General features: G+C 31.7%; 2 long non-coding RNA genes across 6 annotated transcripts; one reads left to right on the top strand and one right to left on the bottom strand.

Annotated features, from left to right (window-relative positions):
* Positions 1-559: 559 nt before the first annotated feature.
* Positions 560-2,102, top strand: LOC122196956 (uncharacterized). Of its 5 annotated transcripts, XR_006189696.1 has the most exons (4): positions 560-935; positions 1,070-1,229; positions 1,322-1,653; positions 1,821-2,102. It is a non-coding gene; the product is annotated as an uncharacterized LOC122196956 (long non-coding RNA). The 5 variants fall into 5 exon arrangements; XR_008231174.1 differs by having other exon boundaries at positions 1,130-1,229; positions 1,322-2,102; XR_006189695.1 differs by having other exon boundaries at positions 1,130-1,229; positions 1,293-2,102.
* A 5,180-nt stretch (positions 2,103-7,282) lies between these two features.
* Positions 7,283-9,699, bottom strand: LOC111920764 (uncharacterized). Its single transcript, XR_002859989.3, has 3 exons — positions 9,504-9,699; positions 7,852-8,891; positions 7,283-7,453 (listed from the first exon to the last, which is right to left on the bottom strand). It is a non-coding gene; the product is annotated as an uncharacterized LOC111920764 (long non-coding RNA).
* Positions 9,700-10,928: the final 1,229 nt, after the last annotated feature.

Here is a 10,928-nt window from a genome sequence, read left to right as displayed (position 1 = left end):
TCCATTCATACAAAGAGTATGGAATTGCTCCTTGAGATACAAACAATTCGAGATGCCTTTGCCTTGATACAACTGCTCAAGTTTCTCCCAAAGATCCTTTGTTGTTGATATCTCATGCACATTTGCAAGAACATTCTTTGCTAGAGAAAAACGAATTGCACTTGCCGCCCTCAAATCCAAATCTTCCCTTTCTTCATCATCGGTTTTACTGGTTTTGCTTGAATCCTTACTTGGAATAGGGACTGGTTTCCCCTTTAATGCCTTGTGTAACCATGATTGAATCAAAAAATCTTTGACTTGAACTTGCCACAAACCAAAGTTGATTTTCCCATCACATTTCTCAACATCGAACCTCATGGGACTGTATTTTGACATCGTATCCGTATCTTCAGACCGAATCTTCATTTATGATGTGGAAGATCAGACTGTAACCACATAGCTTAAGACGAAGAGTACCGAGACACCTTCCAATACGACCAAGAGATTCATTTATGGTTGTGGAAGATCAAACAAAGCTGCAAGCATAGAGCATAATACAAATCTCTAAAACTGAGACCTCCTCAAAAACCCGAAGCTCTGATACCACTTGTTGGGAAAAATATCCCCCTGGCTCCCAACAACCTCCCAATCCTCTATTCTAATAAACAGTACATTTTCGCCATGTGGCAATTTCTTAACTCTCTTCCACCTTTTTTTTCCCGCCCATATTATTAAACTGAAATTCCAATTCCACCCTGGTGCTACTATATAACCGCATGTCCTATTAATTCCTTTTCTTCTCTTTTGAAATTCAATTTTTTTTGGAATCAACTACGTGATTTATATCAAGAAATCATTAATTCTAAAAACCTAACATTCCAAAGAATCAGCAATTACATAGCAACAAATCAGGAAACAGTATCATCTCCAAATCAACAATTAAATCGCAATAACCGGTGAGGCTTCTCTCTTTATCTCTTTTGATTTTTTTTTAACGATCGGAAGCTTCAGGGGGGTATTGTAGATGTGTGTGGTTTTAGAGAATAGAGAATGGGTTTGGATGAATTTTGGTCAATTTTTTCGATTTCAGGACCGTATGTTTGGGGGTTATTCGATTATTCAGTCGTCGTTTCGTGCTTTATCTACGCAGGAATAATTATGCCGAAGAAGTAGATCCATATGAAGGGTTATTCGTATATGAGCATACCAAAATTCTCAGGATCAAAGAACAACGGGAAGATCCACACCAGGTTTAATTCGTTTACCTCTACTTAAGTTTTTTTCTCAAATGGTTATATTATTCATTGTAACAGGGTGTAGATTCTGTTACAATGAACTTCAGGGAAGGAGAAATCAAGGAGGGATCACCGAAACTCTTGAATAAATTAGCATTATACAGGTAATTCATTCCAAATTTTTTTTTTTTGTCAATTTCCCTATTTGGTCGATTTGCTGAAAGTAATCCTATAGGTTTCAACCCTAATGTTTAGATATGCTTATCATCAGACCTCCTTTCTCTTCTCCAATCCTCTATCTGACATCAGGGGTGATTCTGTTTCATGTTTCAAATCTACTATTTTGCTCAATATTATCATCAGACTTGCTTTCTCTTCTCTAATCCTCAATATTTTTAGATATGCTTATCATCAGACCTCCAATCCTCTCTGGCATCAGGTATGATTGTGCTTTGTGTTTCCAATCCACTTGAAGCTTTTGTCTCCATGTTGAAGTTCTTCGACACGTTGTGGCTTTCACCCAACTCACTTTGAGTGAAAGTGATTAGATTCTGATTCTCATGAAAGCTTACTTTTGATTTTTTGGATTTATGTTTTCGTTTACAGATTGATGGTTATTTGGTGATGGTTAGTGACATATGAGATTCAGTTAAGTTAAAAGCTGATGATGCACCAAGAAGAGGTTTTGTGTATCAAGGGTCCATAATAAACGAATCTTGCAACTAGATAAATTTTCTTGAAGGGTAAAGGTTTTACTTTTATTAAAAGTTATAAAATTCGTGAGTGAATGATGTTAATGTTTCTACATGTATAATGGTGAGGTAATAATGGGCTGTAGCAATAAATGCATTGGACAATTTATTATTTTTTATAATTTCATTATAATCTTATTTGGGTTTTAATCAGCTTCTATCATGTTTACTGCTTTTGTAAATATAAATTCATTACTTATAAATTAATGATGGATAATAATGACTAAAAGAAAGATAAATAAATATAAACTCGGGGACAAGAAGAACATAAAGCATTTTTATGAGGTTTTCTTAGATTATAGCATTGTACTTTAATCGGTTGCAAAAATTGTCAAAGAATCATAAGTACAATGTTATTTTAGTTTTCAATCATAAGAACTTTTTATGAATTGGAGGGTGGAGGGGTATAATGGTCATTTAAAAAAAAATAGTGATTTGGTGTGCATCTGATGTGACCGTATGTTTGTGTATGCTTTGGCTAGGTAGTGTGACAAAGCCTTCAGGTTTTCTATCTCACATTCTTCTACATTTTTGTAACCTATGCTCCTATTTGAGTTGGTGGTTATCTGAAATACCATTTGATTTTATCATAGATGGCCGCTATAACTGGTGCTGTCAAGAAATAGCAACGTACTCTCAATATTAAATTTTAAAATAAACGAAAATGGAGAATGCAAGGGCAATTTAGGTATATTGTTTTTATTTAATCATATTTTTCCTGTTATTAAAGAACAATGAACATTAGCCTAACTTTTAAACTTACATTGGGTTGACATGAATTAAAGGGGAAACAAAAGGGTCAAAATGACAATTTTGAACAAAAAATATATATTTTGTTTTAATTGTTTCATATCAATGTATTTTTATTTTTTATGTTTAAGTTGACAAATTACGAAAAGGTATTTTTGATCAAAATAAGGTTATTTTGACTCCAAATTTCTTCAACTTCACAGTTTAGGAAGTGTAATGCCAAAATGAGACGTATTAAACAAATTCAAATTTTTGGTGACCTTAGTATTAAAATTTTAAAGTAAACATAAATGGAAGCTGCAGGACAATTTGGGTATATTGGTCTTTGATTTAATTTTATTGTATTTTTCCCGTTATTAAAGAACAATAAATATTAGCCAAACTTTTAAACTGTACATTGGGTTGACATAACCAAAAAAAAGGGGGAAAATGGTTAAAATGACAATTTTGAACGAAAAATAATTTGTTTTAAGTTGGTAAATTACGAAAAAAGTAAAAAGTAAAAATGACCAAATTGGACAAAAAGGTCATTTTGAGTAAAAAAGAGGTCATTTTGACTCCGAATTTCTTCAACTTAGCGGTTTAGGAAGTATAATGCTAATATGGGAGTTATTTAAAAAATATCAAACTTTCTGCGTGCTTGTGGCCTCATTTTGTGATCACATGTGATCTAAAATAAAGTTGAATAATGAATAATTTATTTTTATATAAATGTCTAAAAATATAGCATTTTATTTTTTAAAAAAATGTTGCCCTTAGCTGTGATCTTATCCAATCCACCTGGTGTTATTTTTTTTAACATCAGGTTTATGAGAATTTATTATAGAATACATCCAAAGTAAATAATGTGGAAGGTTTGATTCCATTGTCGAAGATATAGATTCAGTTGTTGATGAAAGGTTTTCAAGAATACATCCAAATGGCAGATCTAGAAAATCAGATAACCAAACATCAATTTTCTTTTTATTGGTTTCTACAAGTTCCGAGTGTATATAAATTTTGTTTTTATTTCTCTATAGATATGAAGTCTTGAAGCTTCATTGGGACTTAAACAACTTTTTTTAATGTTGGTAATTGCTGGTACTTCCTTAGTCTTAGATGACAGGGTTGTTACCATGTAATCTCAGTTTTCTGCATTTTTTTTCAAAGAATCTGATACTCAATTCCTTTGCAAGATATCTTTAGAAACGTCTTTTTGGGAGGCTTATTAGATGCAATAAGAAAGTAGCTACATGTGCTGATTATAGCAAATTGGAAGCATAACCCTACAATTCTTTCTCAATATTATGATTTATGAACATTAATATCTAACTCTTTCCACATTTTTGTAGATGAATCATCTGTCATCACCATCTTCCTCGCTATTTTCACACAGTTGGATTTCCATTTAAGAAAAATATAGTCGTTCATGAACATCAGAACCACCTACAGCCTCCCTATTTGCCTCTCTTAAGTCACCCGTTATTACTACCTTTCTATCTCTTCATCATATCTTAGAAAGTTAAATGGTGATGATGACAATTAATCATCACTTTTCCATTTTTGTGTATAGTGAAAGGCTGAAAGCTGTTTAGGAGTTCCATTTTCAATGTAAGTTTTTTTTTTTTTTTTTTTTTTTTTTTTTTTTTTTTTTTTTTTTTTTAATTCAACAATAATTGCTATTTTTGAAATTGAAACCTTTAATTGCTTTAGTAATTGGGAACTTTGAAATTTATAAAGTGATTACAAGTTATTTATTAAATTTATCATCAATCAAGTTAATTGATATACATAGTTGGTTATCAGGTTTATCAAGTTTGATACATTTCCTCCTACAGTGCAAATGGGCTTTTTGGTTACACGATATATAGGCTGAATGGAATTATAAAAGGGTTCTAGGTGGTAATCTTCAAATCATTACTCTTCTTCTCCCTATCTCTCTCATTCTTCGATTAATTGACTGAGATTTGGTGTTAATCTGATAGGTGGTGCTTGTGTATAGTGAATGGTATGGTACAAACATAACAACGTTAAGTACTGCTTTGTTCAACAATGGTTTGAGTTGTGGTAATCCAACATTTATCTCAACGGACATGTCTGTCTTTTAAGGTTACCACAAGTGATGGTAAAACCATGGTGTCTAACAATGTTGTCCCTGTTATCGGTCTTTCAGGCAGACCTTTGGTGCCCAATTCCAATGAAAAGACATTTTTACCCTTATTTAGGAAATAGGTTTTAGTGGTCACCTAGGTATTACTATTGCATTTTTTAGCAACTACTACTATAATAACTAAGGGCTTATTTTGATAGGGTCCTTTTAGTCATTTTGTTTTTTAGGGTGCCCATCTAGAACCTTTAGGTCATCAATCTGGTTGGGTTTATCATCACAAACTCTCAGTTTCCTATTAAACTGTTTTATTCTATTCACAAACCGTGGGTTTATCATCTTACCTTTATTCTATTCACAACCTTTTGGTCATCAATCCGGTAGGGTTTATCATCACAAACCCTCATTTTCCTGTTAACATTGTACTCCTTTTGTTTTTATTATTTGAGTCAAAGAAAAACTAAACCAAATCCTTTGTAGTTTACTCTTTATTTCTTAAATCTAACAATTTTATTAAAATTTCCAATTTTTAAAAATATAACTATAGATAAATAACAAAATTGAATGTGACGATAATATATAAGAAATATCAAGTTATAGACTTTTAATTAGAAGCGCAAATGGTATTGTATTCGTATAGATTGAATTTCCAATAATACAATATTACAATTCATAAGTTTTTCTAAATTAATGATATATTATTTTATTACACAATCAATTTTTCAATTCTATTTAGAATTTACACTCGTGGGTTTCACGGGTTTTAACCAAGTAACAGTGATAGAGAAAAATAAATGGACACAAGAAATATGTGGAAACTCCAATACCGGAGAAAAACCACGAGCCTCCAAAGAGAACGATCAAGTATATGATAAATTGTTACAATCACATAGACTAATCTCTCAAGCCTCCCAAAAAATATTCACACTCTATCAAAGTGTTAACAAACACTTTCTATACTCAAGGTTTCATCCTTCTAGCAATGTGGGACGAAAACACTATTTATTATTTAGCCAAAACTCAACAATTCGAGTAATAAGCATTCGGAAAAATATTTGAAAGTGATGTCGTTATGGATTATGCTCTACAGATATAAAGGTTAATTTATGCAAGTTGTCGATACATCCGTGTAGTTTCATATGTCCTCGAAGTCGTACTCTTACCTTTGGAGTTTCCATACCTCTTAATATTGAATATGGCCCAAATTGATCCACGTAATAACTTTCAAATATGATCACACTAGGTTAAAACCCGTGGAATGAAGTGTAATAAAAACAAAAAAAATACAAAACATAATTATATATAAATCAATTAATATGATAAATGAAGTGTTATTTACTAAAAGTGAGTAAAAGATGCTACAAAAAACTTGGTTATAAATTGCGAAAAACCTACTTATAAACAACATTGGAAGTTTTATTTGTTAGTGTACCGTTTTTATTTAAAATTAATATTTTTAATCCCTCCCTCCTTTGAACTCTAAATAAGGCAACATACAATTGGTCAAGTGAAAAAACTAGATCTTTGAGAAACAAACCAACATTCGATAACGATTGTCCTTGACTCTTATTAATAGTCATTGCAAAACATATAGCCAAAGGAAACTGTCTTCTTGTGAATTTGAAAGGAATTTTTTTTCCTGATGGAGTTAGAGGCATTATTGAAATAAAAATCCAGTTTCCAATATTACTTCCAGATATTATACGTGCCTCAATGACACATTTGCCCAATGATATCACATGCAGTCTTGTGCCATTACATAAGCCGTTTTTCTGATCAATATTTCTCAGTAACATTACTAGAACACCAATTTTTAAAACTAACTTATGATTTGGTAGACAGGATACTTTAAGACCATTTAATACATCAGGAGAGTATGAATTTGCATCAAACTGATCATGTATGTGAATTTACTTACTACATTTAGGGTTTGATTTTTTTATAGACTTATGTATAGTTTCTGAACATAAACTTACCATCACTCACACATCAGACAAAACACACATGCATATCATATACACATTAATATTTGGTTGATCATTTTATTTTGTCTTAATGTACAATGCTAATATCTAAACATTACAAATGAATTTACATTTTTTCCTCAATTATTTGACATAATAATTGGTTTATTTGTCAACAACAACACTCATTCTCGTATAAGAAGCGTGAAATTTTGATTAGGGGGGCTAAGAGAATGTCACGTGGCAAAGTGATACATATACACACAAAAACAGATACATATACACACACAAACAGATACATTTACACGCAAACATCAATGACCATTATGCCCCTGCTAGTGGTTTTGTAAAAATAAAAAATATAAAAAAGCTAATATTGTATATCATTCCAGTGAAACAAAATATTAATATATGATCACTGATAAATAAAACATCCTTATATGGTCCCTATATAAAAAAATAAGATTTTTATTGTACTATAATGCAATAGATCAATATAAGATCAATAAAACTATGTTACGAAGAAGGGCGTTTATGGAATTACACATATACCATTTAGTTACAATAGGCTGCAATAAACTAATACAGTAAATAACAATGTACTTTGATTCATGACCAATAAAGAACAATGTACTTTGATTCATGCATATTACAATTGTTTGTAACTTTCACATTACCATTATGCCCCTGTGTATTTAACACTATTATATTCTGTTAGAATTTAAAAAAAAAAAACAAAAAAAGAAAAAAAGAAAAATGAAAACAGATACATATACACGCACAAACAATACATATACATACACAAACAGATACATATAAACACAAACATAAATGACCATTATGCCTCTGTTATTGATTTTGTAAAAAAAAAACTAATATTTTGTATCATTTGAGAGTTAAAATAAATATTGATATATGGTCCCTAATAAATAAAACATATTGTGTTAGAATTAAAAAAAAAAAGGAAAAATGAAAACAATTATGTTGATTTAAAGTAGGAAATTTGTAACTGAAATTAAAAAATTAAGAAACCAAAAAGTCATTTTTTTTAAAAGTAGGATGATAATAATGAACTGTATTTGTACCTGATGTCACAAATTTATGCAGCTCCTACAAAGGTTCAATGTGACAATCTTATTAGTACATGGGACATTGCTATTAATTGCTATTAAGAATAAAACAAAAAATATATATGCTAACAATTATGATCCCTATTTATATATTCATTCATTGAGGAAAAAAAATTACTGTGTAATGAATAATGACCAGACTGCCCTTGTATTCAAATGAAGTTTGATAAGCATGTTGTTGACTCTTGTAAAAGAAAAGAGAATATATCTATCATTCTTTGACGTTAGTTAGGTATGAACTTAATGGATCTGAAATCGAACTGAATATACTAAACAATGTTATCAGCAAAATTAGAGTATATTTATTTAAGTTGTGTCCCTGTTTTAATGCCCAAATTAGAGTATAGTTACTTCAGTTGTGTTGATTTTTCTGTCACATTCTTTAGTTATTATTTATTAATATGCAGTTAATACGTGTAATAGCACCGATTAAAAGGCCAAGAGTAAAAAGAGGAAGATGAATACATCGATTACTTCAACTCATCAGAAAAAACGGTTAAATCATACCAAAGAGAAGAATGCATGGCAACTTCAATATTTTTTACTTTATTCTGTTGTTCTTGCTCTGGAATGTGAATGAAACAAACCGTGGGTTTTTTAATTATGGATACGTGAGACTGTATTTAAAAAGGGAGTTGATCCGTACATAACAAGATTTATAAATACACAACAAATTTTAATAAATAGACAATTCTACCCTTTTCTCTATTTTACCAAATTTTACACTTTACCCCTTAGACTATATAAATATATTTATGTCTACCATATATAACTTTTTTTTTGAACCGGTGACATTATATTGCAATGTGCCTTGAGAACTAGCATTGGACTGAGTCAAATCATTTGCAGACTTGGCTGCTAAAGATACTGTTGAATTACTTATGGCTTTAGCTAGAGACTTTCCTGGTGGATTAGGCTATGGGGAAACACTTGTTTATCCATGTATGTTTCTTTTCTCTTTCTTTCTCTTTCTTTTTTGACTCTATTGAACCCATCTGCTAGATAATCACACATACACTAAAATTAAATAACATTCAACTCAAATGAAACCAAAAAGGTATCAAATAGAACTCAAATGTAACCAAACGTTATCTTGTTGTGAAGCCATAAAGATGTACAGTAAACGATCAAAAAACTAGAACACCACTCCAAATCAGTTCACATTGATGTTTGGATTTGAAGACTGGATATATAATCGAAAATTTGATAACAAAAGTCTGATACAAAATTGTGCAAGAAACTATAAAAAAAAATTAGAACATTGATATTGTACAGGGACAATCACAAAAAAGAATCATGATTAAGCAATTATAAATCAATTCATGATTATATAGGAAATGATTCCAAATCAGTTCACAGTTCCAAATTCATGCTTTTTCAAACTAGAAAAGAGACGCATTGAGGTTGCAATTGTACTGGAACGATCAGAAAGTTGAATCCATAATTAACCAAATCAAAATCAGTTCATGATTTTAGAAGAAACGATTGTAGATTAGTTCACAATTCCAACTTAGTGCTTTTGCAAATAAGATAAGAGACACACTGATACAAGGAAACGGTCAAAATTAGAAACAAAATCGCAATTTGTAATGAAAATTAGCGCGTACCTATGAAGCAAGCCTGAAGCAGTTGATGAACAACGGCAGTGGGATAAGCCGGAGGCTACAGAGACGATGAAGCAAGCCGGAGGTGACGACGACGGTGGAGCAAGCCGGAGGCGGCAACAAGGTGAAGCAAGCAGTGGACGATGATTGAATTGAATCTGTATCTTATCGTGATCGTGGGAATGGGTTATACGTAATGAAAGGGTTTTAGACTACAAGGGTAAAAAATGTAAAATAATGAAAGGGTATAATTGTCCATTCGCAAAAATTTGTTGTGTATTGCAAAATCTTGTTGTTGTGTACGAGCTCTCATTTAAAACAGAGATTAGGTAAGTTACCATAAATAAGGAATTGATAAGCATTTGACAATTTTCATTTTATAAATAAATGATCATTATTGACTTTCCTTTTTCTTACATCTTGCAACCAATAGAGTAACAAACTTGTAAAAATCAAGGATTCTACCGAAAGTGAACAACTTAAAGAACGCAAGGGCAAATCCGGTAATTCACTTTCATAAAATGAGTGGGAAAATTCGATTGGGGGAAAGAGTGGGAGCGGGGGCTAATAGACTGCCACATGACAAAAATATTGTTAGGTCCAGTTAGTGTTGCGTCTTGAGCTCGATAGTTAGTCCAGTTTAGTCTTTGGTATGGGCCTGTCCATCCGTGAGTTATCTTATAGGGTTTAATATTTATAGATGCTTGCATGCATCCTTAAACGTAAGCTTTTGATAGAGATTTTGATAGCGTTCACAGTTCTTATCTTTTGTAACCCTAATATCCTCTACAGCGGAAGTTCTTCATCGAGCTCTGCTGAGGATTGAGTTAATTGAATCATTCGACACATTCAGATTCATTCTTGTGCTTTATCTTACTGTTTTTGCTTTCTTGATTTACCTGTTATAAGATCTAATCGATCAAGGAGTTTTATAAACTCATCAATTGGTATCAGAGCAGGAGGCTGTGTAATTCATACACATCTCTTCTGTGAAAGAAGTGATTAGGGTTTATTCCGCATTAACTAATATTTATTGAGCCGTCACTCCATAATTGACGTATCTCATTATTCATTCGTTTTGCCCTAATATTACATATTACAAGTTTGATCTTGCAACAGGTTAAATGATCAAGCATGGACGATTCTCAAACTAATCCTATCAACATCTCAAACAATATTGGATCTACAACAAAGATTCCAATTCTTTACACTCAAGATTACGAGGTTTGGGCGCATCATTTCGAAGACTACGTCATCGGATCTGAAGATAATGGGTATCTAATATGGGAAGCCATTGTGTCTGGACCATTTGCTCATTCAGGAACATCCAGAATTATTAAAACTCAGAAGGAGTATAACGATCTGTTAAAGGATGTGAAAGATGTCGCTCAAGACGAAAAGGAGAAGTTTCAGTGCAACATCAAAGCA

This window comes from Lactuca sativa, chromosome 3 (genome assembly GCF_002870075.4).
Source record: "Lactuca sativa cultivar Salinas chromosome 3, Lsat_Salinas_v11, whole genome shotgun sequence".
NCBI lineage: Eukaryota > Viridiplantae > Streptophyta > Magnoliopsida > Asterales > Asteraceae > Lactuca > Lactuca sativa.
Note: the sequence above shows the minus strand (reverse complement) of the source record. Positions and strands in the feature narration are given on the sequence as shown.